The following is a 25,692-nucleotide window of genomic DNA, read 5'->3' as shown; positions in this document are numbered from 1 at the left end:
TGGGTATATATCTGAAGAAAACAGAAACACCAGTTCAAAAAGATACATACATTTCAATGCTCATAAGCAACATTGTTTACAATTGTCAAGATATGGAAGAAACCTGAGTCTCCATCAATAAACAAATGGATAAAGAAGATGTGATATATTTATATAACAGAAAACTACTCAGCCATAATAAGGATTGGTATTTTACCATTTGTAACAACGTGATGGACATGGAGAGTAAGTCATACAGAGAAAGACAAATACTGTATGCTATCATTTATATGTGGCATCTAACAAAACAAACTACTGAATATAACCAAAAAGACATAGACTTATAGATATAAAGAACATACTGGTGAGGAAAGGGAAGGTAGGAGGGGCAAGATAGCAGTAAAAGCTTAAGAGGTACAAACTATTGTCTATTAAACAAATATGCTACAAGGACATATTGCACAGTATGGGGAATAGAGCCAATATTTTACAATAAATATGAACTATATTCTAAACATCAACTATATGTCAATAAAAATAAATAAAACAGAAAATAAACCTTATATCTTTACTTTATATTAATAGTATCCTGATAAGGGAAAATGTTCCAATGTGTAACATTCTAATATATTTAAAATTATTATTAGAAATCTGAACACTATAAATGCTTTAAAGTATATTTTAAAAGAGCATTTGAAATGCAATAACTACTTCTGTAGGAAAAATTTGTAAAAATCAACTAGTCACATTACACGGAGTAAAATTAACAACTCTATAAATTGTGCTTGGTTAAAAATACGCTATCAGATTGGACAACAGCAGTAACATACATATCATTTTGGCTTATACTATAGTAGTTATTGATATATATCAATATACCTATTTTTAGATATATAGATCTTTTTATTTCCATGGATCATTTATCTATTTGCCAATCTGTGTAAGTATATCAGTAGTTAATATAGCAGTCAACCTTAGCATCTTGTGATTTTTAAACTGGTTGACTTTGTAATAATACCTCCATATCTCATTGCTGATAAACTGTCATCATCAGTGTACTATTCAAAGCAAGTAACTGTAGCATCAAATACATATAAGTAAACACTTCAAACTTAAACACTTTGAACTCTGTCCTCCATTTAATTTATATCTATGTATCTCAGTCAGGGGCCTCAACTCCCTTCATTTGGGGAAAGGGGGAGTGGTAGCTTATGAATAGGTTACTCATAACCACTCATAATATTAAAAGCATAATTTTTTACAAGTAAAATAGAATTGCAAAGTTTTTCTATGTTACTTTTTCCTAGAAAAATTTAAGTGTTTCATTCCATATATAAACTAATTTACGAAAGTGCACATATTGTCATTTCCTAGTTTGACTGTATCTATGAAAACTACAATGATTTAAAGCCATGTTTCAAATTCAAAAACACTAGGAATGTAGTCTAAGAATGATTTAAAGTCATGTTTCACAGTCAAAAACATTAAGAATGTTTTCTAAGACTATAAGAAAAGTGTACTATAATGGTAATACTAAAATATGATTTTTTTTCAATTTTAACGAAAGATTTTAGAATAGTTTGCAAGATTCCAAGAACTGTGAAGCTAAGCATGAGTGCTGTAGAGAAAACAAAAAATATATTAACAGTTTATTAGGGATCTATTTAATCAAAATTTTAATTAGCCTAGAAATTATTTTTCAATTTTTGAAATAATAGACATTTTATCTAAAATATTTGAGCAAAATTGCTTTGTGGATAAACTAACTTGTTTGTCTATAGGCAATTGCACCCACTAAACACTTTATAAGTAATCCTCTTTATGTAGCCGTGTGGCATATTCATTTTATACTCAAATATCGAAGAAAAATTGAAGATATAAAACAAGTAATATTTTAGAAAAATATCTGAACTGTTATTTGATGAAACAATTACTCACAGAATAAGTTTTGAGAACCTTGTATAATGACTTCATTTTTTTAAAGCATCTGGTTATCTTTCTGACTAAAAATGCAATGCCAATTATATTTTATAGGTAGCAATTTCTTTTTACAGTCTAAAAATTGGATCATAAAAGGAAAACAACTGTGGTTAGAATATTTTTTGCATATTTTGAGAAACATAATGAGATCTGAGGCACTAAATCTGAAGAGTTCAACTTAAAATCAAAATCACATTACTGAGTTTAATTATTTTTGGAGGCCATCTTTGGATGAAGTTGCTTTCATAAAAGACAGAGTTTTACACACAATCACTGCGTTTAGGTAAAAACTATTGTGTTTTAAAAAAAATGGCAGTCATTAAAAAAATGTTGTTTAGTTCCTAAGTCATATCTGACTCTTTTGAGACCCCATGGACTGTAGCCCAGCAGGTTCCTCTGATAATGGGATTTCCCAAGCAAGAATACTGGAGTTTCCATCACCAATAAAAAGCTACCATCTCCAACTAAATATTAATATATGATATAGTGTAGTAGGATAGTTATTTTTTCTATAATTTTATAAGGAGAACCCACATTTTCTTCCAGCATCATCCATCTAAATAATGAGTGCTTTAATCAAAATCAGTAAGTATGGACTACAATTTTAAAATATCATACATATATAGTCTCAAGTGCTTTAAATCACCATTTTCCACCTAAATGAACTAGATATTCAGCGTCCTAAAATAAAGAGTATTATTTGTTGCAAATATCATCAGAAAAACACCAAGGCTAGTCTAGACATAACAGATCTAAATGTGGAGCAAGAGACAGAGAGTTATAAGAGGACTGAAAAAAGGTAGACGTGAACATGTTCAGTTCAGTTCAGTTCAGTTGCTCAATCGTGTCCGACTCTTTGCGACCCCATGAATTGCAGCACACCAGGCCTCCCCGTCCATCATCAACTCCCGGAGTTTACTCAAACTCATGTCCTTCGAGTCGGTAATGCCATCCAGCCATCTCATCCTCTGTCGTCCGCTTCTCCTCCTGCCCCCAATCCCTCCTAGCATCAGACTATAAATGTTTTTAAATAGGATTGCAGTAGAGCAAATAATGGCCACCAAAACATGATAGGTCCCAGTCTATGGAACCCATATCTGTTACCTTAAGTATAAAAGTTTTGCAGGTGTGATTAAGCTAAGGCCCTTAAAATGAAATTTCCTGTGTTACCCCAGGCAGGGTCTAAATTCCATCACAAGTGTCCTTTTAAGAGAGAGATAGAGACAGATGGGACAAAGGGCCACGAGCCAAGGCAGACAACTCCAGAAATGGAAAAAGGCAAGGAATGGATTCTCTCCTAGAGCCTCTAGAAGAAGCATGGGACTGTTGACCTTGATTTCAGCCCAGTGACTTGATGATATAAAATTTTAAACTATTTATGCCAAAACAAAATACAAATTTACTATTGTTCACAGATATAACATAGGATTAGTTATATATATATATATATATATATAAAATAACTAATACATTACTAACATCCTAAGTTATAGAAACGCTATCTCTAAAATGAGAAATTCAAAGGACTACATTATGTACATAGATATTTAATATGCAAATTGAAAAGCAATCAAAGTGAGCTAATATATTTTCCCTTAAATTGACAAAAATCCAAAATTCTGTATATATTTTTCAGGTTAAAGTAAGCACTAGCATACTCTTCCTACAAAAGAAACAATACCATCCTAGAAAAAGGCTTGATGTGTATATATGTATAAGAACTCTATGTACTGTATTTGACACTGTAATTTAAGTACTAAAAATTAGTTGTAAGGAAGTTATTAAAATGAGTTACTTACAAAAGTGCTATTTTTCAGCAGAAATAGTTGAAAACAATAAAAATGCTTAATAATTGGAGAAGACATTACTGTAAAATGATATAGTACAATATGATGATTGTATACCATGATTCTTAAGTATAATTATTGATATTGGAAATGCTTTTAGTGGTAATAATTAGTGATTTATGAATGCTGAAGAGAAAAACTAAAATATCAAGCTGTAAAATGTATGAAAAAAATTTACAGAAAGTAAAACAAACCAAGAAAATAGAATGAGAACATTTATTTAAAAAGTAAACCTAAAAAGACTTATTCTCAAGTTTTGAAATAATTAATTCTGAACGTAGATATAGAAATGAATTAACTGTCTTAGTTTTAATCTCTAGTGGTTCCACATTGAGGTTTTGGGAAGCTTTAAAAATTTTTAAATATAAGTATTTTAACTTTTCAGAAAAATGTCATATAGTGTTCACTCTGATATCCACCATCACTGTTAAACCAACATTCATATTTGCTCCGTATCTCTCCACTGTATTTTATATTTTAGGAAATGGAAAAAGCAGTAATATAAAAAAATACTAAACTCTCTCTCTCTCCTTCTGTTTTTAGAGTTAACTGATACCCAAAAGTTGGTGTTTTTTCCAACATCTGCATTTGGAAAAAGTCATCCAATTTTTAACTGAAATAAATTTCAATAACAAAACCCTTCAGTTAAGAAGAGGTAAGTCAATAAAGAGTGATAAAATTTCCAATATACAACAGAACATTTTGACTGGCCCATAAAAAGAGGAAGAATAGAAGGGAAATATCTGCAAGATATCAGCTATTCTGCCTCCAAAAACTGAATAAATTCAAGGAGCAACCACACTCTTGATCACGTCAACCACCACCCCCAGAACTACTCCCACCAGCTAGCCGTTCAGAAGAGAGTGCTGCTGCTCAGACAGCGTGAGGCTTAGAAGACCTTAAGAACCACAGCTATTGATCCATGCAGTGCTTAGAAGGTAAAATACATGTTGAGCTTAAATTATTTCTTCAAAAGCTTTTAGGTGAGATTTATGTTCTGGATTACTTTAGGACAAACTGACTAGGCTCTTTTATAGTTGAAAAAAAAATAATACACTGAACTACTTTCTGCTTTGTGTTAGGCAGAATAAAGCAGTCATTCTTCTGTCACCCAGCATCCCATAGCTGATAGACAGATAAATAACCATACATACAACCTGCCTTTATCACTTCAAGATAGAAACTGGAATTTGTGGTTTCTTTTCTGGTAATGACAGACGAAACTAACACTTAAGATATACAGTAAATCTTAGTTTTCTTTTCACATACATTTTCTTCCCCCTCACCAATCCTCCGCTTTCTCTTCAAATACTAACTTGTCCCTTAAAAAGGCTGCTAATATTTTACCGGAGAGAAAATTACCAAAAGAAAATTTAAAAGTACTTCAAATTCTTGATGACACTATCCTGACACATAATCACGATGCTTTGTGTATCATTCATGCATGCGTGTGGCATGCTCTAGCAAGTAAACACTCCATGACAACAAAAGGGAACTATGAACAGTATAGCTTTTTGCTGGGAAGTTGTAGCATGTGGTTAAGAAAATATTTTACTATAAACTAAATACTTGTCCTTCTTGGGAGTCAGCAGATATACACTGAGATTCCTCTAAAATTTGTCTCTACTTATTCTGCCCAAAGGTAAAAACTGCATTCTTTCACCCAGTTATCTATTAAGAGTTAACATATTTTTTCAGAAACATGATTCAATAAACAGCATGTCAATGATTGTTTTTAGTGCTAAAAGGTTTTCTCTACGCATAGCACCTAAAAAAGTTACACTTTTTTTTTTTTTTAATTACACTCTGTGTGTTGGGAGGGATTCCATCTAGGAGACACAACAAAACATTTTTGTAAAGCCTTTTAATAGCTCAAGGTTCCCACTACAAGGGAGTGTAGGGCTTCAAGGAACAAAGAAAGAACTGCTCCTTAGAGTGACTGGTCCTTCTCTGGTGGCATGATCTGGGTCAGAGCAAGGCCACATTTGGCTGGACATCTGTGATCCAAGCTCTATCCTCATGTGGAACAGGAAACCTGGGTGTGTCTACACTTGGCAAAGCGGTGCAATATTTCATGCAGCTCAATTTCTTCCCTTCCCTGTTTCTGAGGAATAAAGTGCTTCTCTATACCTTGTTGGATACCAGGCCTCTGGTTCCTCAAGGGGATCATGTTCTGCCCCAACCTTACAGCTTCTGCACCTAAAGATTGCCCAGGATCGAGAGAATCTCTGAAAGGGCCATTCTTCAAATCCACCCTTCCTCTTTTATTAACCCCACTACTGAAACTCTTTTTGACTAAATTATGGCAGGGGAGTGTTCGTTCTCAGCATAGCAATTAAGACCAAGCTGGAAAAGATTTTAGTAAGAAAAGGACAAGTGTTGGTCACAGTCCAAATTGTTTTTAACTTCTTTTTGCTGACATATGCAGATACAGTCAACACATTCAGGTCTCCTATTCCCCATGGTGGTGGGTTAAGATATTTTTTCAGACATACAGATTCAGTAAATAGTATGTCAACTATTATTTACAGAGCTAAAAAGTTATTCTTTAAGAATACCACCAAAATATTTTTTTTTAATTAGAGATAAACAAAATACTCCACTATACTTAAAGAGACATGATTCCAGGATGGATGTAATGCAACATATGGAATTAGTGGTGAATTAGTGTCTAGCTCCAACTCTTACTAAATATGGTCTTAGGCAAGTCACATACATAATGAGTTTTATTTTTACTGATTTTTAATAATTTGTCAAATGTCCTTCTACTTTATAAAGTTATTTTAGAATTCAAGTGAGATAAAAAACATATAAATGTTTTGTAAAAGATAAAGTAAGTTATGCTTGCATAATGCTCTCAGGGAAGAAAAACAGCCACATCCAGGTCTTTAAACTCTGTGACCGGTTTTCTTTCTAACTGACCATACTCAAACAAAAATATTATCCCATTTCAAGAAGCTTGATTTTTTTTCCTGCCTAATCAAAATTTATAAACTTTAAAAGTCCTTATACATCCTCTTGCAAATAGAGATATCTTATAATCAGTTACTGGTTGGAATTATAATACTATTCTGGTGTGATGTTTTTAGAGGAAAAATAACATGTGAAAGCATATAATAAAGCATAAAAGGCAATCTCTTATATATAATTTTTGTTACTTAAAAATATACAAAAATTTACATTTTTATACATTTTGGGGTCTCTGGGTTAAAAACAAACAAACAGAATAAAGCAACATTATTTAACTGTTTAATTGCTTCCATTTTGTTTGGGAAACTTAACCTCAATTTAACCTCTGTGGCTACCGTGCAAGTCAAAGTCAAATGACTTTGACGATCCTAGCACCAGAATAATAAACTCTTTGGGGGCTTTAAGACTCTTTACCTTTTACAGGGGAAACTGAGCAGTCTTCAACTTGTTTGTGTTCGTTGATTGATAATGAGCAGTTTCTCTGTCTACATCTGTGTGGGACTTACATGAGGTCTGCTTTAGCCTGCTGGGAGTTGAGAGGAGGGAGAAGCAATCACAGTGGGTTTAAAAAATCGTTCTAAAGATGACATTTGGGAGGCAAATATTTTGGCCATATGCCAGTGTGTTTTTTTTTCTTAACTCTAAAACAAGCTTGGCACTTTACATTTTCATTTTAATCTGTTTTCACAATTCAATGTAACTTGACAGTCCACTATTTCCTAAGCAGTGGAAACTTTCTTCAGGTGGCTGCCTTTATCAATATGTTATCTAAAAAAATAAACGATGAAGGAAAAATTCCAGACTTACAGTATTTTATTCTGATTTCATCATTCCCTACAAAACCTATTAAGAATCAACTCTTGTCAGTTATGGAATATTTAATTTTTACTTTTGCTTTCTGTTCAGTTTGGCAAAAACGTCCATGTCCAGCAAGTACATAACCTCCTGAAGAGTTAATTATTTTGGATTAAATGGAGATGAGACAGTAGTGATAAAATTCATAAAATTTACTCTTCCTATAAGACTTTTCTTACCATAAAAATTTCAGGTTTAAATATAACCCATGCCTTTTAAATAATTTATGCAACGAGAACAGTGTTTTTCAAAACTCAGCAAAGTATAGCCTTAATAACACTCTTAGTTTCTTAATTCTGTGCAATTGGCTGCCCTTAATTCTATTGGTGTTGCAGTGCTTTGGGTTTTCAGGAACATTGGTTAAAATGAAAAGTATCATTTGCTAATCTGAGGTGCTATGCTTTGGTAAATGATCAGGAGACCATCTGCGGTGGACTTTCTGACTGAGAAACAGCAGGTTAGAAGCCAGGAGGACTGATTTACATGATTGGGAGCGAAGAGTCTGCTTCCAAGTGGACAGGAAGACTTGAAGCCGGTGCACATGGTCAGAAGAACTGCCTCCAGGATAAGCACTGTATTCTCATTTATCCTGTAGTGATGACATCTATGCTTAAGTGAAGACAGGCAGACTATTTTTGAGCAAGAGGGCTGACTCAAGTGAACTATATGTCTTTACAGCTTGAAAGGCTACCCATGGAGCAGAGGTCCTGCAGAAACTATGCTCCATGTCTAGTGACTGACCCAGTACTCTTTACACAGAACGTATTATTACATGACTCATCTAGCTTCACCACACACTGGGCTTCCCCTGAGCAACAAAAGTTGTTTCATCTTCAGATCAACTGTTAGGATTTCCTGGTCACTAAATCTACAAGCTTAAAGCTCAACATTCAGAAAACTAAGATCATGGCATCTGGTCCCATCACTTCATGGGAAATAGATGGGGAAACAGTGGAAACAGTGGCTGACTTAATTTTTTGGGTTCCAAAATCACTGCAGATGGTGATCGCAGCCATGAAATTAAAAGACAGTTACTCCTTGGAAGAAATGTTATGACCTACCTAGACAGCATATTTAAAAGCAGAGACATTACTTTGCCAACAAAGGTCTGTCTAGTCAAGGCTATGGTTTTTCCAGTGGTCATGTATGGATGTGAGAGTTGGACTATGAAGAAAGCTGAGCACCGAAAAATTGATGCTTTTGACCTGTGGTGTTGGAGAAGACTCTTGAGAGTCCCTTGGACTGCAAGGAGATCCAACCAGTCCATCCTAAAGGATATCAGTCCTGGGTGTTCATTGGAACGACTGATGCTGAAACTGAAACTCCAATACTTTGGCCACCTCATGTGAAGAGTTGACTCATTTGAAAAGACCCTGATGCTGGGAAGGATTGGGGGCAGGAGGAGAAGGGGACGACAGAGAATGAGATCACTGGATGGCATCACCAACTTGATGGACATGGGTTTGGGTAGACTCCAGGAGTTGGTGATGGACAGGGAGGCCTGGAGTGCTATGATTCATGGGGTTGTAAAGAGTCGGACACGACTGAGCAACTGAACTGAACTGACCTGAAATCTACAGGATTCTCATGATTATTAGGAGGTCTCTTCAGACTAACCTAGAACAACAAGAGAACACAGACCTTTTTTCTCCCACTCTAAGCAGCTGCTCTACTTTGATAAGAGGCTTAGTAAAATCAAGCATGTAATTCCAGGTGCACAAAAACCAAACAAACCAGTTGCAGAGAACATTTCATATACCTATTCCTGGTATGGAAGACTAGAGAAATTTACTTTTAGGGTCCTGAGAAATTTGATATCACACATTCTTACAATAAAAGAACTATAAGAATAATATGGTTTTTAAAAATAATATTCTACAATTCAAGAAAAATGAATCAGAGACAAAATGATATACAAATTTTTGAATATGCAGATCAATAAAAAAATACTTTTCTTGAGTATGTGCTAGAGTGAATGGAAAGCAAATGCTCAAAACAGTCCTCTTCCCTGAATGTTATTTTTCTCTGGAGAGATGTTGGTAGGTGTTGATCAAGAACAAGATCAGTCTTAGACCACTTGACTGTTACCAGGTAGGCAGTGATTCCGAGATGCTGTTAAAATGTAGTATCACATAATTTAATAGCCATGAAGAATAGGGTTGATAATCATTTATGAAAGATTAAAGATGGAAAAGCCATTCATACTCAAATAGAAGAATACTAATTTCCTAAAAAGGCAAACCACAAAATAACACAGGAAGAATGAGATTTTCTTTCCAGATGTGATATTGAATCTGCTGCAGCATATACAACAAAATGGACTATACATGTAAGATCTGTTGTTGAAAGTCTCCTTCATAAGTTACAAACCTGTCAGAACTATTATTGCTTACTAAGATGTTTCTGTAATCCTCAAAGAATAGTTATCATCTATGAAAATCAAACTTCCCTGTACATATACATTAGAAAAACAAGTTCTCACTTATAGGGTAATTCAGGATTACATACAAAAATTGAGTGTCTGTTCTACAGTGAAGAATCAAGATACATTGAATGATATAATATAAAATACATTATTTTACTCTCCTATTCATGAACAGAAATTGCATTCTATAAACTCATCAATTTAAAATGTTAAAAGCGTAAACTTAAAGTTGAATAAGAGAGCCCAACTCTGAAAGCTTTAGAAAGCATTTCCTTTGTGCTTAAGTAACAAAATCATTCTTTCTACAGAGGTCAATGTTTTGCTGAATGCAAGTTCTGATAAAAAATATTATATGACTTTTGATAATATGAATTAAGTCACACAACAAATATTTCCTGGAGGGTGTGTGGAGAACTTGCTAAAATTGGAGCAAGTCAGATTTAGCCCCAGCACACCCCCAGAGTTTCTAATCCAGTGGAAAGAAAGTCCAAAAGACAAAATCTATGATAATATTTGCACTGTCTGTTTGATAAGTCATCACTTATTTTCAACTTTAATGAGATCAGCTTGGTAGTGATTAAATATGTAGAATAGATATATACATGCAATTTATGTGTTATATATGCATGTGTGTATATTATACACTATGGTTACATATAGGTATGTAATGTATTGTTATACATGTATGTATTATATGTGTTTTACATATTAATACATGTATATATCTACATAGATTTGGATATTTATCTGTGAAAGGAAGGAAAGAAAAAAGAGAGTAGCAGCTAGAGAGGGGTGTGGGAAGAGACAAGCTGTAGGTGAAAGACATCTTATTATAAAATCATGATAAGAATTATCCAGTAAAGAAGTAAGAATTGTCTAGTAAAGAAGCAAGAGTTGAAGTTACTGGATTGAAGCAATATAAGATAGAGTGAAAGCTCCAAGAAGGAAATAGAGAATGAGGTCCAGAACACACATTGAATAGAACGAAGAAAACATCCACTGTATTGAGAGGGCATAATAAAATTATAAGCAGTGAGACAGCTACATTTATCAGCTAGCAAAAGTTGGGATAGTTCTCATTTGATGGTTATCTTCTCCATTACTGTTTTGGTGGCTAAGTTATCTCTCAGAGGATGGGATGGAGGAAGGGAAAGGCTGTATGTGAGGAAGATAAATAAATCTTGACATGATTGCTGTGGAAAACTGTGGAGAGTTGATGAGGAAAACTAAGAAACACTGGGCAATATCAGGGCCTGATTGATGCTTGTCATCATGAATGTGTGCTGTTACTAAATTTCACTGTTTTGTTATTTTTCTCTAGCAGTTCTGGTGGAAGTATGAAGATGACAGGTTATTCAAATGATCTAACACTGGGGTTTAGCAGAAAGGTGCTAAGAAGTTCAACTGGCCTGGAGAAGTGAGATATTATCCTGATAGTGAAATATAAACTAAACTTGTAAGATTATAAAGAAATGAAAAATAGTACCAGTTGAGGAAATAGAAACATCAGGCTATTGGATGTTTGGATGAGATGAAGAACTAATCTCCTTTACCAGGAAAGAGAGTGCCAAAGGAAGGAGGCTGTGACAGATTGAGTTGTCTCAATCTTTTAATTCCAAACCCCTCAATGTGATGACAAGGTGCAGATGTGACTATCAAATTTAGTCACTGAAGTTGAGTTAAACAGAGACGAGACCAAGGAAATGAAATGGCAAATTGTCAGCTCAGCAAAAACTGAAGACACTGAATTTGCCTAGAAAGTGAAAGTGAAGGTCGCTCAATCATGTCTAACTCTGCGTAAGGAAGCAATAATACATGGGTAAGGAAAAATCACTTGAGTCAGGTGCTGAAGTTCAGCAAAAAACAAGCAATGATTTGGAGGTCAGTGAAACTAAGTAGGAAGAAAAATGAAGGGAGATAGAGTTGAATACATAGTCTAAAATTAGAAGGGCTTTTACCTAAGAGTTGAGGTGCTATGGTTTAAATATTTCTTTGAGAATTGAAGTCAGAGGACAATGAACCATAACACTCCAACATAAATTTTAAATAACATGAAATTCATGAAAATCGTTACTTCTAGGTATCTTTTCTTCAGACATTCCCCCCCCCCATTTCCTCTTTTAAAAAAATATTTTTAAATTGAAGGATAATTGCTTTACAGAATTTTGTGGTTTTCTGTCATACATCAACATGAATCAGCCACAGGTACACCCATGTTCCCTCCCTCCCAGACCTCTGTCCCATTTCCCTTCCCATCCCACCCTTCAGCCTGTCACAGAGCCCCTGTTTGAGTTCCCCGAGTCATCTAGCAAATTCCCATTGGCTCTCTGTTTTGCACACGATATTGTAAATTTCTGTATTCCTCTCTCTTTACATCTCCCCTTCTCCCTCCCCTCCTCCCCTTGTGTCCACAGGTCTGTTCTCTATGCCTGTTTCTCCTTTGCTGCTGTGAAAATAAATTCATCAGTGCCCTCTTTAGATTGCATATACGTGTGTCAGTATGTATGATATTTATCTTTCTCTTTCTGACTTACTTCACTCTGTATAATAGGCTCTAGGTTCATCCATCTTATTAGAGAGGATTCAAAAGCATTCCTTTTTTATGGCTGAGTAGTATCCCATTGTATATATGTACCACAGCTTCTTTATCCATTCATCTATTGATGGGCATCTAGGTTTTTTCTGTTTTAGCTATAGTAAATAGTGCTGCAGTGAACATTGGGGTACATTTGTCTTTTTCAATTTTGCTTTCCCCAGGGCATATGCCTAGGAGTGGTATTGCTGGGTCATATGGTGGTTTTATTCCTAGTTTTTTAAGGAATCTCCTTACCGTCTTCCATAGTGGCTGTGTCAGTTTACATGCCTACTAGAAATGTAAGCGTTTCCCCTTCTTTCCACACCCTATTCAACATTTATTGTTTGTAGACTTTTTGATGATGGCCATTCTGACTGGTGTGAGGTGGTATCTCATTGTAGTTTTGATTTGCATTTCTCTAATGATGAGCAATGTTGAGCATCTTTTCATGTGCTTGTTAGCCATCTGCATGTCTTCTTTGGAGAAATGCCTCTTCAGGTCCCCTTCACACTTTTTGATTGGGTTGTTTGCTTTTATGGTATTAAGTTGTATGAGCTGCTTGGGTATTTTGGAAATTAATCCTTTGTCAGTCATTTCATTTGCTATCATTTTCTCACATTCTGAGGGTTGTCTTTTCACCTTGTTTGTAGTTCCTTTTCTGTGCAAAAGCTTTTAAGTTTAATTAGGTCCACTTGTTTATTTTTGTTATTTCCATTACTCTAGGAGGTGGATCATAGACGATCTTGCTTTGATTTATGTCATCAAGTGTTCTGCCTATGTTTTCCTCTAAGAATTTAACAGTTTCTGGTCTTACATTTAGGTCTTTAATACATTTTGATTTTCTCTTTGCATATGGCATTAGGTAGTTTTCTAATTTCATTCTTTTGCATGTAGCTGTCATTTTTATTTTACTTTGACAATTGTAAAGTGCACACATTTTAAGTGCCAGGTGACTAGCCTCTACATACCATGTAACCATCACCACATGATCACCAATATCCCAGAAGTTCACCTTCTGCTCCCTCCCCATCACTACCCACACATCTCAACATGCAATTACTTAATTAGGCTTTTATCATTATGGACCAGTTTTATCTGTTTTGCCTGTTACTATCAACAGTTTGGTATATCTGTGGGCCTACATATGTATACCAAGGACATTTATGAGGTTCATGATAGCACTATTCCTAATCACCTTCTTCAAATTTTAGTGGAGTAAAAGTTGGTGAGTCCTAGAAGCTTGTGTGTCTTGTCAAATTCCATTTTTGACTGCTGGAGACAAAGTCTGAGTGAAAGACAGAATTAAGATGAGATTTCAAAATTTTAACTTGAAAATAGATAACCATAATGGAGTGAAGAACCCGGGAACATTAAGAATCCTGCCTGAGCAGGTCTTGGCTCAAAGTTGAAAAACAATATAACAAATAGAAATAACAATGAATACTTTTGAACAGTGATCATAATAAAGATATTCTTTTAATAGCTGCAGAAACATTATCTTGTCACAAACATTCCATATGGTTGCTATTCTTACCTGATGGTTACAGGTGACTACACTGAGGTGTAAAGAAGTGAGATTTTGATAAATTTGTTCCTGGCTCCACCTAGGTTTTCCATTCAGGCTATCTGCAGTCAAAGGCAACATACTCTCAAGGCCAGGCTCTTTCCACACTGAGCCTTGACCCTCTTATCAAGATTCTAGAATTCCATCTAGAAATACATGGGGACACATCTGCTACACCACAGAAACTCTGCTGAAACTTGAAACCTGAAGAAATATTCAAATTTGTAGTCTTTGGTGAATAACTCTGGAGTCTACATTCTCCCTTCTCTTTGGTCTAACCTAGAGGACTTCAGAGGTTTATCTCTCCTGTGTCCTTGTATTATTTCTATTGTTTACCAAACTTCTATGATTTTATTCTGAGATCACATTCATCATCAGTCTCATTAGAACTGTTACTGATAATGAGAAAAATAAAGATGGCATAGAGGTCAGCAGCTAAACCAAAATCACTTCCAAAAATAAGAACAGAAAAATTCTGCAACACTGTACTGATGTTTTCTGATCCTTTGGACAATCGCCATCTGGGCAAGACTTCAAATTGTAATGTCTTCTTTCATTGTGATGACAGATGAACCCATTCTGTTTCTGTCACTTTTTATTCAACTTTATTGAGTATCTAGAGATTTATAATATTTTCCCAAAGCAAAAGAATAAAATTCACCATGCAATTAGCATTTAGAGTTTTTAGAACATATTATGGGTGATGGGGGTGAGAAAGATGACATGATGAAGGCAACATCACATCCAGACTTGAGTCTTTGTATAGTTGCTTTTGTGCACGGGCAGTCCCTTTATTTGTATAAATACATGTACATATATGGGTTTCCCTGGTAGCTCAACCAGTAAAGACTCAGCCTGCAGTACAGGAGACCCCAGTTTGATTCCTGGGTAGGGAAGATCCCCTAAAGAAGGGATAGGCCACCACCCCAGCATTCTTGGGTTTCCCTGGTGGCTCAGCTGGGAAAGAATCTGCCTGCAATGCGGGAGACCTGGGTTTGAGTCCTAGGTTGGGAAGATCCCCTGGAGGAGGGCATGGCGACCCACTCCAGTGTTCTTGCTTGGAGAACCTTGTGGGCAAAGGAACCTGACAGACTACAGTCCATGGGGTCACAAAGAGTCAGACACGACTGAGCGACTAAGTGCAGCACATGTACACATATACACAATGTAGAGAAAAAGCGACAAGATGACTTTCTTTTTTTTTTTCAAAATGACTTTCTTTTACAAGAAGTGACGTTAAGGTTAACTTGAAGCATACTGCTTTGTCATATTTAGGACTTAATAAACGGCAACCCACTCCAGTTTTCTTGCCTGGAGAATCCCTGGAACAGAGGAGCCTGACAGGTTATAGTCTATAGGGTTGCAAAGAGTCAGACACAGCTGAAGCATCTTAGTACTCACACATGCATGAGAATACTATATGGATTTGTGAAATGAAGTTATTTCATGTGGCTACACTATAGGTCATATTAAACAATACAAAAAGTTATTATCAGTATCTGAAAGTGATTATTTATCTTTAACTCTTTTAGTATTGAATGATGAAATATATTCTTAAAATCCTGTTAAAATTCATTATAAGGGGTCACTGCTCTGAGGCCTAGGGATTCTTTGGATATTTTTTTAACCTATGATCTTCCATCATGATTTTGTCTAAAAGTATTTTTTAAGGCAAATAAGGAAAACAAAAGCCTAGTGAATGTAAGCATCTGTTTGGAAGTCCTCTAGTTAACTACAATAATAAAAATGATGAGAAGAGGTACTGGGTTTGCTGAACAAAGGGAGCTTACCAAACATTGGAGAGCAGCACTGAAGGGGTTACTGTTTAGCACATTGTACAATGGAATGGAAAATGCACTCTGGCTCTCAAGTTCAAAGGGCTGGAGGAAAGTTTGGTAACTTTATCCCCTTTAGTCACAAACTGTGAAACAGCATATGGTTAACATCCTTTTTTGGTGATATTTTTAAACTTGTTTATGAGACATAAATAAAAATATTCTGAACCCTATAATGACTTTTCTCCCTGAATGGAAACTCCTTGAGTTGTGATTGGCAAGGCCGTACCACCCAGTTTGCCTAGCTGACAACTTTTCTCTTCACTGGGGAAGCAGGAATAGATGCTGGAGAAATTGAAATTGAAACAGGTGATATATTTATATTCCTGTTCTCCTGTATTTTTCTCAGAGCTTTCCCATGGCATAGGTAGTCTAGACATAGAGCACTAAGATAGATGAAAGGGATATTTAAAAAACTGTCAAAAATCATTTGGGAGAAGAGAGTGTCTCCACAGTTTTCCATGAGTCACATGATAACAAGGGAATATCCTTTTCTGACTAACAATTTCTGACTCTATGGCAGCTAGAGGATTGGTCCTCCTAAATCACACAAGATTTTTTAAGGAAAAAAAGCCAAAGGAAGTAATAAATGTCAAACACTCATCAAAAGCAGACTGGGCACTTTAATTTTCTAAAATTTTATTTTAGCCTCTACTGGAGTTCTTTGAAGTTGTAACAAGTAACCCATCTGCAGTTCAAATCTACTGTAAACAGGTTTGCCATGCTACCTGTTTTAAAACTTAACGTCCTTACCCCCAGGACATTAGGAAAATGGGCCCTGCTATAATATATTCTGAAATATAGACTTCAATTCTCTTTAATTTTCCTCAGTATATGTTTAGACTTTTATGCAGTATAATCAGGTAACATTTAAAGTATTAAGATATATACACATGTGGGCACTGGCATAACACTCAAGTCATTTGTTTTAGGGCAAGAATGTGTGCCTATTCTGAAACAGAAATCCTCACAGGGACTGGCTAGGGCCTCCCAACAGAAATTAGATAGGGCCTGCTGTGATTTTCCCTGATCTGATTCATCAGCAGTGTATGCACTGGCTCTCCATAAATGAAAATGAAAAGCAAAAAAGACTTGAAACAAAATTTTATAAAGACCCTAATTTTTGCCAGTGCTTAATTATGGCAAAATTGGTGTGTTTACATTCATAAATGTAAGGAGTATGGTTTGGATAGAATAAATGTCATGATTCAAACAACTTAATAAACCAGTGAAAGAAAAGCATGTGGACCAAAATCAGAAAAAAAGATGATGAAAATTTCTTGTCCTGTTTTAGACGTATTAAATAGAATGGTATTTCACGTCTTACGTTCATACCTTTCCTGTGATAATTAAAAACCTATTGCAAAGGCTCATACTTTATCTACTATAAGAGAGAACCACATCTTACTTTGAAGTGCTGAAATCAACTCTTTGTGTTCAAAGCCTCATCCTCTGCCTTTCATCTGACAGCACTTTCTTCTGTAGCATCAGAGTATGGTGGGTTCCACCTCCTTCATCATGTAGACTTGTATCCAGCACTTCATTTACTTAGTTTGTTCCTTCCTTGGGGATCAGTGGATGGATAAGAACTTCAGGTTTACTTAAGAACTAGTAGTCTAGTTATAAGCTCCTATTTCCAAAGCTCAGATGTTGCCCTTGCTTAGCTGGGACTCGTTTATCAAATTCACTTCACTTCCTATGTACAATGTATATTCACAGATGGATGTGAGATCTCCACTGAACTCTTGAGGAACTCTTTTTCATAGTGTAAGAGTTCAGAGGAAAGAGAAAATGTGACATTGAAATCTAAAAATATTCTGTATTTTGAGAAGATAATTCTACCCTTTTCAATATAATTCTTAAAAAAAAAAACAAAAACCAAAAACCCAAAACAACAATCTACTCAGTTTCTGTAGGATTTTACATATTTTGAGGCTGGTAAAAATAATCTCTTCTGTTTCATTTTTCTTACCACCTGATATTTGAATAGTAATATTTTAAATACTTCTGGTGACAATGAACACTTGCCTTGTGTGGTTTCACAGAGCCCTAGAAACAGTCTGTCAATATTATTTATTAATCAGTGCTACTTTACTATTCCAAGAGACAATGAATAAATGGTGCAACCAAAATTACAAACTAGGATTCCTCACTTCCAGTCATAAATTCCAACCACAAAACCTCATTCTTCTCTTTAAGGTATTGCTATAGGAAACTAGACTTACTCCAAAGGCAAAACTCTGGGTATTATCTAACCTAGAAGGGATGATTTTTTTTTTCTTTTCTGAGCTGTGGCTTTGCCATCTGTTATATTTCCCTCGTTGCACAAAATTGGTTTTTATGACCAGAAAATAAAGTTCTGGCAAAGAAATAGGGTATCTTATGATGATCTGACATTTTAGAGACCAGTATGTTTAAATAACTTCAATATCATGATATTAGAATTCTACACATTTCATATAAATTAGTTTCTCTAAGAAGATTAAAATAAAGCATTTGAACACTTAAAAATCTACATTGTATTTTTAACTAATCAGTGATGATTATCAACAACTTTTTGTACTCAGTTTGTACCACAGAAGATAGGTTATACAGAATGCTATATTCCAATTAATTCTATGTAACTTGTATAATTTTTTGAATCAGCTTATTTCTTATCTCCTTCATGTGGCTACCAACACCAGGATAAATTACCACCAAGGAGATGAGTAAATTTTCTACACTACCTCATTTATTCTGAGAACAGAAATTGCTTCTCTAAAGCCTTTCAAGACTGTTGTCTCAGGTGAAACATATTTAAGTTATATATATATATATCTGTGTATGTATGTTGTTGGGAGGGGTGGGGAAGCATCTGGTGAAAGGTCTGGGGAAAGTGTGACCTGAATATGCTGTTGAGAAAAAAGAGAATGGAAATAGACTATTATTTAATTATCCTACGATAAATCCTAGGTACTTATTTTAGAAAAGAAAACAGGAATATTTATGGTACTGAGAAAGAAGTAGAATCTTTCCTTGCTAAGATCAAATGTTACTCAGGAGAGATGCAGATGCTATAAATTAGTTAGTTTAGTTAGGAGAAGACATTAAAAAAAGATGTAAGCCAAAGAACTGGGAGATTAGCCCAGTAAAATAGGAAGCAGAACAGTTAGAAGTATACTGTGCCATAAATCTAGGGCAAGGCCTCCTGCTCTTTCTGGTGGAAAGGCAGTGATCTAAGGCAGGGGCCACTGAGGATACCAGTAACAGCAAGAGTGCTTGATGATCTATGTCATCATCTGCCTGAATTTTGTTCAAAGACATTCTATATCTCATCATATTTACAAGTAGGATGGGGCCTAATATTTAGTTGTTAGTCAATAAATACATGTTGAGTTAACAAGTTTATGAATAAACTTGAATGAATGAATAAGATGATATGAGAATGACTGAAACTTATAAACCTTTGAGAGCTTTATGGGAGAACAATATAAATAAAATATAACTCTCTCCACCATAATAATACTCACGTTTGCTTAATAAATAATCTGTACTAGGCACTGTGGGTTTCCCAAGCGGTTAGTAGTAAAGATCCTGCTTGTCAATGCAGGAGACATAAGAGACACAGTTTCAGCCCCTGGATTGGGACGATCCCATGGAGGAGGGCATGGCAACCCACTCCAGCATTTGTGCCTGGAGAATCCCATGGACAGAGGAGTCTGGAGGGCTACCGTCCACAGGGTTGCAACGACTCGAACATGACTTAGTGACTGAGCAGGCATGCATGCACTAGACACTGTAATGGGCACAGTGATATAGCACTGACACTGCTTATTACTCTCACAGTCATTCCTTAAACTGAATATTGTGATCTTTTTTTAACAGGAAAGCTCCTCTTTTCACAGATATCCAGAGTCCTTTGAACTAACAATGTCTATAGAAGCAAGGTTATATGTTTTTGGCCTTGTCTGTGAGGACTTCGCACACTAACATCTCTAGCTTTAATGCTACTTTGAGCACACTGCTGCTTTATATCAATCAAGAAACCACAGCAATTATACCTTTTACATAATTGCCATCTCACCTCTCAGGATTGCTATAATGTTCAATACATAATCATACTAATGTACGTATTCAATAAAATACAGTCAACTTTTTTAAAAGATGGTAACTCTTCTGCATTAAATTAGTTCCCATGAGAGGAAGAATTAAGGAAATCTATATCCATACTCATGGCTATAGCTAAGTCTATAAATTTATCTATAAGTATATGGGTGGTAAAATGACTTTTTAATGAATGTAAGCAAAAGAAACATTTACATTTAAACAAAATTTTAATTCACTAGTACTAGCCCAATGTATAACAAACATTTAGTGCTTATTTTTCCTGTTTATGTTCTGTCAGCCTTACAGGTCAGATAAGTACTTCACGAAGTGTAGACTAAAAGCTTGTGAAAACTCTGCCAGGGTTTATTCAGAGTGTCAAGCACAAGATTACAGAGAGAGTAGATATCTCAAGGATGATCCATGGGAAAAAGAAAACATGCGTTTTATTTGTGGAGGAAGTTGAAGGGGTTTTCTTTAAGAAGCTACAATGTTGGGTATAAATTATAAATTTATAGGTCTTTTAAAATTTGGCATAATTAAAAATAAATGATGTCAATCACACACTTTAACAAATGGAAAGTTTTCAGTTATGTATGGTGTCTTTCCTTTTTCTTAGCATTTGTGCAATATATTTTCCTGTTGATTCAATTTTTATAAATCTTCAAATTCTAAAACATATTTCTTTACATAGTTCTGTGATGGCATTTGTGCTCCTGTCTAATTTTGCAGACCAAACTAGGCATGTGCAGGCAGAAACACTCAAGATCTGGAAGTCCTAGTCACTCTCACTTGGAAAATACTGTAGGCAATGCAGAGCACACGGTCAGGGATGCTTGCCTCAGAACTAGAAAATCCCCATCTTCTAGAACTTTTATAATTTTTAAAATAATTTTAATGTTGGCAACAGGACATATGGTATCTTTTTCTTATCTTGTCTTTACGTGCCTTTCTGGCTTCCTCATTGGGATATGTCATACTGAATGTCTGTCCCTCTGTGTCTATAAGTGAAGTCGCTCAGTCATGTCCAACTCTTTGTGGCCCCATGGACTGCATCCTACCAGGATCCTCTGTCCATGGGATTTTCCAGGCAAGAGTACTGGAGTGGGTTGCTATTTCCTTGGGTTTAATAGAAGTATGTAACATGTAGTTTGTTATAGAATTAAATTACTATTAAATAATATATATATTCATACATGAAGCACTTGTAGCATGTCTAGCACACAGTCAATGCTACTGATATATGTGTTTGTTGTTATCATTCTCTCTTTCTCACTCTCATACAGACACACCTGTACACAATGTCTTTAATAGTTATCTCTGGAAATGATGTTCCATACTCATTATTTCCTGCATCAAGTGTGTACAGCATTTGAACGCGGTAGATTAATCTTACACCTCTCCAGTTTTCATTAAGAAGAAAGTGCATTTTAGATATATCAACAGCTTCAGATATGTAGATGATACCACCCTAAAGGCAGAAAGCGAAGAGGAACTAAAGAGCTTCTTGATGAATGTGAAAGAGGAGAGGGAAAAAGCTGGCTTAAAACTCAACATTCAGAAAACTAAGATCAGAGAATATGATTGCAGAGGAGTAGGTGGGCATGGAGTACATCTCTCTCCACAGATGCATCAGGAATATACTTTCAGACACAGAAAATATTGCAGAACACCAGCTGAGAGTGGGCAGGAGTACCTGACCACCAGAAAAGAATATATAGAACCATGCAAAACTTGGCAGGACAAAGGAAGTAGGTGGGGAAAGAGGACAGTGAGCAGGACTGGACTTGCATCTGGAGGATGAGGAAACTGAAGCAGGGGTCAGATCCCCACATTGGGGCAGCTGTTTGGGACAGGGAAGCATTTGAGGCTGTTGGAGAGTGAAGCAGCTGATCTGTAACACTTTGACTGGAGTGAGAATCACACAATCATTGCCATAGCCATATGTACCATGGACAAGGACGTAAGTCCTCTAGAAAGCACAGTGGCTGGGAGCTGGAACTTAGGGATGGAGAACAATCCCGGGGTGAGGTCTGCTGTTGACTGCAGGGAGATGACCAAGGGGACGTGAGGGAGGAGACTGTGGAAGGAAATGCCTGTGGAGGAAAACTAGGCAGCCGTGGAGGCAAGGCAATACTGCTCAGTCTAGCACAGGGGTGGGATCATCACTGTAGCCTCTCTCTTTCCCCACACAGCACCTGAACAATAGAGAAAGAGTCCAGAGAGAGTGCCCACATAGTGCCTGACACAATGAGCAAGTGTCAGGCAGGCCCTTCTAAAACTTCTGCAAAAATTCCAAGGAAGGAACACTTGAAAACTCATTATATGAGGCTGCCATCATCACCCTGATACCAAAACCAGACAAAGACAATACAAAAGAGGAAAATTAAGGTCAATATCACTAAATAAACATAGATATAAAAATCCTTAACAAAATTCTAGCAAACAGAATTAAACACCACATTAAGAAGATCATACACCATGATCAAGTCAGGTTTATCTCAAGGATGCATATATTTTTCAATGTAAGCAAATGAATCAATGTGATACACCATATTAACAAATTCAAACAAACAAACAAAAAAAACTGATATGCTAATCTCAATAAACGGAGAAAAAGCCTTTGACAAAATTCAGCATACATTTATGATAAAAACTTCAAAAAATGGGCACAGAAGGAAACTACTCAACATAATAAAGGGACTATATGATAATACCACAGCAAATATTCTCATTGGTGAAAAACTGAAAGCATTCCAAGATAGGAACAAGAGAAGTGTGCCCACTCTCACCACTATAATTCAATATAAATTTGAAAGTCCTAGCTATAGCAATCAGAGAAGAAAAAGAAATAAAAGTAATCCAGATTGGTTACCATACATTTGTGGTTGTTAAGTCACTCAGTCATGTCTGAGTCTTTGTGATCCCATGGACTGCAGCATACCAGGCTTCCCTGTCCTGCACCATCTCCTGGAGCTTGCTCAAACTCATGTCCTTTGAGTTGGTGATGCCATCCAATCATCTTGTCCTCTGCCATCCCCTTCTCCTGCCTTCAGTCTTTCCCAGCATCAGGGTCTTTACCAATGACTCTGTTCTTCACATCAGGTGGCCAAAGTATTGGAATTTCAGCTTCAGCATCAGTCCTTCCAATGAATTTTCAGGGCTGATTTCCTTTAGGATTGACTGGTTTTATCTCCTTGCAGTCCAAGGGGTTCTCAAGAGTCTTCTTCAATACCACAGTTTAAAAGCATCAATGCTTCGGTCTTCAGCCTTCTTTATGGTCCAACTCTTATATCCATATATGCCAACTGGAAAAACCATAGCTTTCACTATACAGACCACTGTTGGCAAAGTAATGTCCCTGCTTTCTAATATGTTGTCTAGGTTGGTCATAGCTTCTCTTCCAAGGAGCAAATGTCTTTTACTTTCATGGCTGCAGTCTCCATCTGCAGTGATTTTGGAGCCCCCCAAAGTAAAGTCTGCCACTGTTTCCATTGTTTCCCCAAGTATTTGCATGAAGTGATGAGACTGGATGTCATCATCTTCATTTTTTGAATGTTGAGTTTTAAGCCAGTTTTTTCAATATTCTCTTTCACCTTTATTAAGAGGCTCTTTAGTTCCTCTTTGCTTTCTGCCATAAGGGTGATGCCATCTGCATATCTGAGATTACTGATATTTCTCCCAGCAATCTTAATTCCAGCTTGTGCTTCATCCAGCCTGGCATTTCACATGATGTACACTGCATAGCAGTTAAATAAGCAGGTTGACAATAAATGGCCTTGATGTACTCCTTTTCCAATTTGGAAACAGTCCATTGTTCCATATCTGGTTCTAACTGCTGCTTCTTGATCTGGATACAGAAGGTTTCTCAGGAGGCAGGTAAAGTGCTCAGGCATTGCCATCACTTTAAGAATTTTGCCAATTTGTTGTGATCCACCCAGTCAAAGGCTTTAGCGTAGTCAATGAAGCAGAAGTTTTTCTGGAATTCTCTAGCTTTTTCTGTGATCCAATGGATGTTGACAATTTGATCCCTGGTTCCTCTGCCTTTTCGGTTCATACACTGTTGAAGTCTAGCTTGGGGAATTTTGAGCATTACTTTGCTAGCATGTGAGATGAGTGCAATTGCCTGGTAGTTTGAGCATTCTTTGGCATTGCCCAACATTCTTTGGGATTGGAATGAAAACTGACCTTTCCAGTCTTGTGGCCACTGCTGAGTTTTCCAAATTTGCTGGCATATTTAGTGCAGCACTTTCACAGAATCTTCTTTTTAGATCTATAATAGTTCAGCTGGAATTCCATCACCTCCACTAGCTTTACTCCTAGTGATGCTTCCTAAGGCTCACTTGACTTTGCACTCCAAGATGTCTAGTTCTAGGTGAGTGATCACACCATCATGGTTATCTGGGTCGTTAAGATTCTTTTGTACAGTTCTCCTGTGTATTCCTGTCACCTCTTCTTAATATTTTCTGCTTCTGTTAGGTCTATACCATTTCTATCCTTTATCATGCCCATCTTTGCATGAATGTTCCCTTCAGTTCAGTTCAGTTCAGTCGCTCAACCATGTCTGGCTCTTTGCAACCCCATGAACTGCAGCATGCCAGACCTCCCTGCCCATCACCAACTCCTGGACTTTACCCAAACTCATGTCCATCGAATCAGTGATGTCATCCAACCATCTTATCATCCATTGTCCCCTTCTCCTCTTGCCCTCAATCTTTCCCAGCATCAGGGTCTTTTCAAATGAGTCAGCTCTTCACATCAGATGGCCAAAGTATTGGAGTTTCAGCTTCAACATCAGTCCTTCCAATGAACACCCAGGACTGATCTCCTTTAGGATGGACTGGCTGGATCTCCTTGCAGTCCAAGGGACTCTCAAGAGTCTTCTCCAACACCACAGTTCAAAAGCATCAGTTCTTCTGTGCTCAGCTTTCTTTATAGTCCAACTGTCTCATCCCTTTGCATCTTTAATTTTCTTGAAGATATCTCTAGTTTTTCCCATTCTATTGTTTTCCTCTATTTCTTTGCACTGATCACTGAGGAAGGCTTTCTTATCTCTCCTTCCAAAGAACTCTGCATTTAGATGGGTATATCTTTCCTTTTCTCCTTTGCCTTTTGCTTTTCTTCTTTCTCAGCTATTTGTAAATCCTCCTCAGACAACCATTTTGCCTTTTTGCATTTCTTTTTCTTGTGGATGGTTTTGGTCACTGCCTCCTGTACAGTGTTATGAACTTCCATGAATGGTTCTTCAGGCATTCTATCAGATCTAATTCCTTGAATGTATTTGTCACTTGCATTGTACTATTGTAAGGGATTTGACTTAGGTCATACCTGAATGGCCTAATGTTTTCCCCTACTTTCTTCAATTTATGTCTGAATTTTATAATTAGGAGTTCATGATCTGAGCCACAGTCAGCTCCCAGTCTTGTTTTTGCTGATTATAGAGCTCTCCATCTTCCAAGAATCTATACATAGAATACATACTATACATAGTAAACTCTAAAGATGCTATCAGAATATTAATAGAGCTAATCAGTGAATTTAGCAAAGTTGCAGGACACAAAATCAATACACAAAGTCAC

General features: G+C 36.2%; 1 protein-coding gene across 6 annotated transcripts in view; it reads right to left on the bottom strand.

Moving 5' to 3' along the window:
- The window catches only part of SEMA3A (semaphorin 3A), a 501,460-nt gene that overhangs the window by 260,117 nt on the left and 215,651 nt on the right, over positions 1-25,692 (bottom strand). For 2 of the 6 annotated variants that reach the window (XM_043871699.1, XM_043871696.1), the window contains one exon: positions 7,191-7,302. The exons of the other annotated variants lie outside the window; for them this stretch is intronic. The gene's annotated coding sequence lies outside the window, so the exon portion shown is untranslated. The remainder of the gene's footprint in view (positions 1-7,190; positions 7,303-25,692) is intronic. 6 annotated transcript variants of the gene reach the window in all.

This window comes from Cervus elaphus, chromosome 18, assembly GCF_910594005.1.
Source record: "Cervus elaphus chromosome 18, mCerEla1.1, whole genome shotgun sequence".
In the NCBI taxonomy this organism is placed as follows: Eukaryota; Metazoa; Chordata; class Mammalia; order Artiodactyla; family Cervidae; genus Cervus; species Cervus elaphus.
Note: the sequence above shows the minus strand (reverse complement) of the source record. Positions and strands in the feature narration are given on the sequence as shown.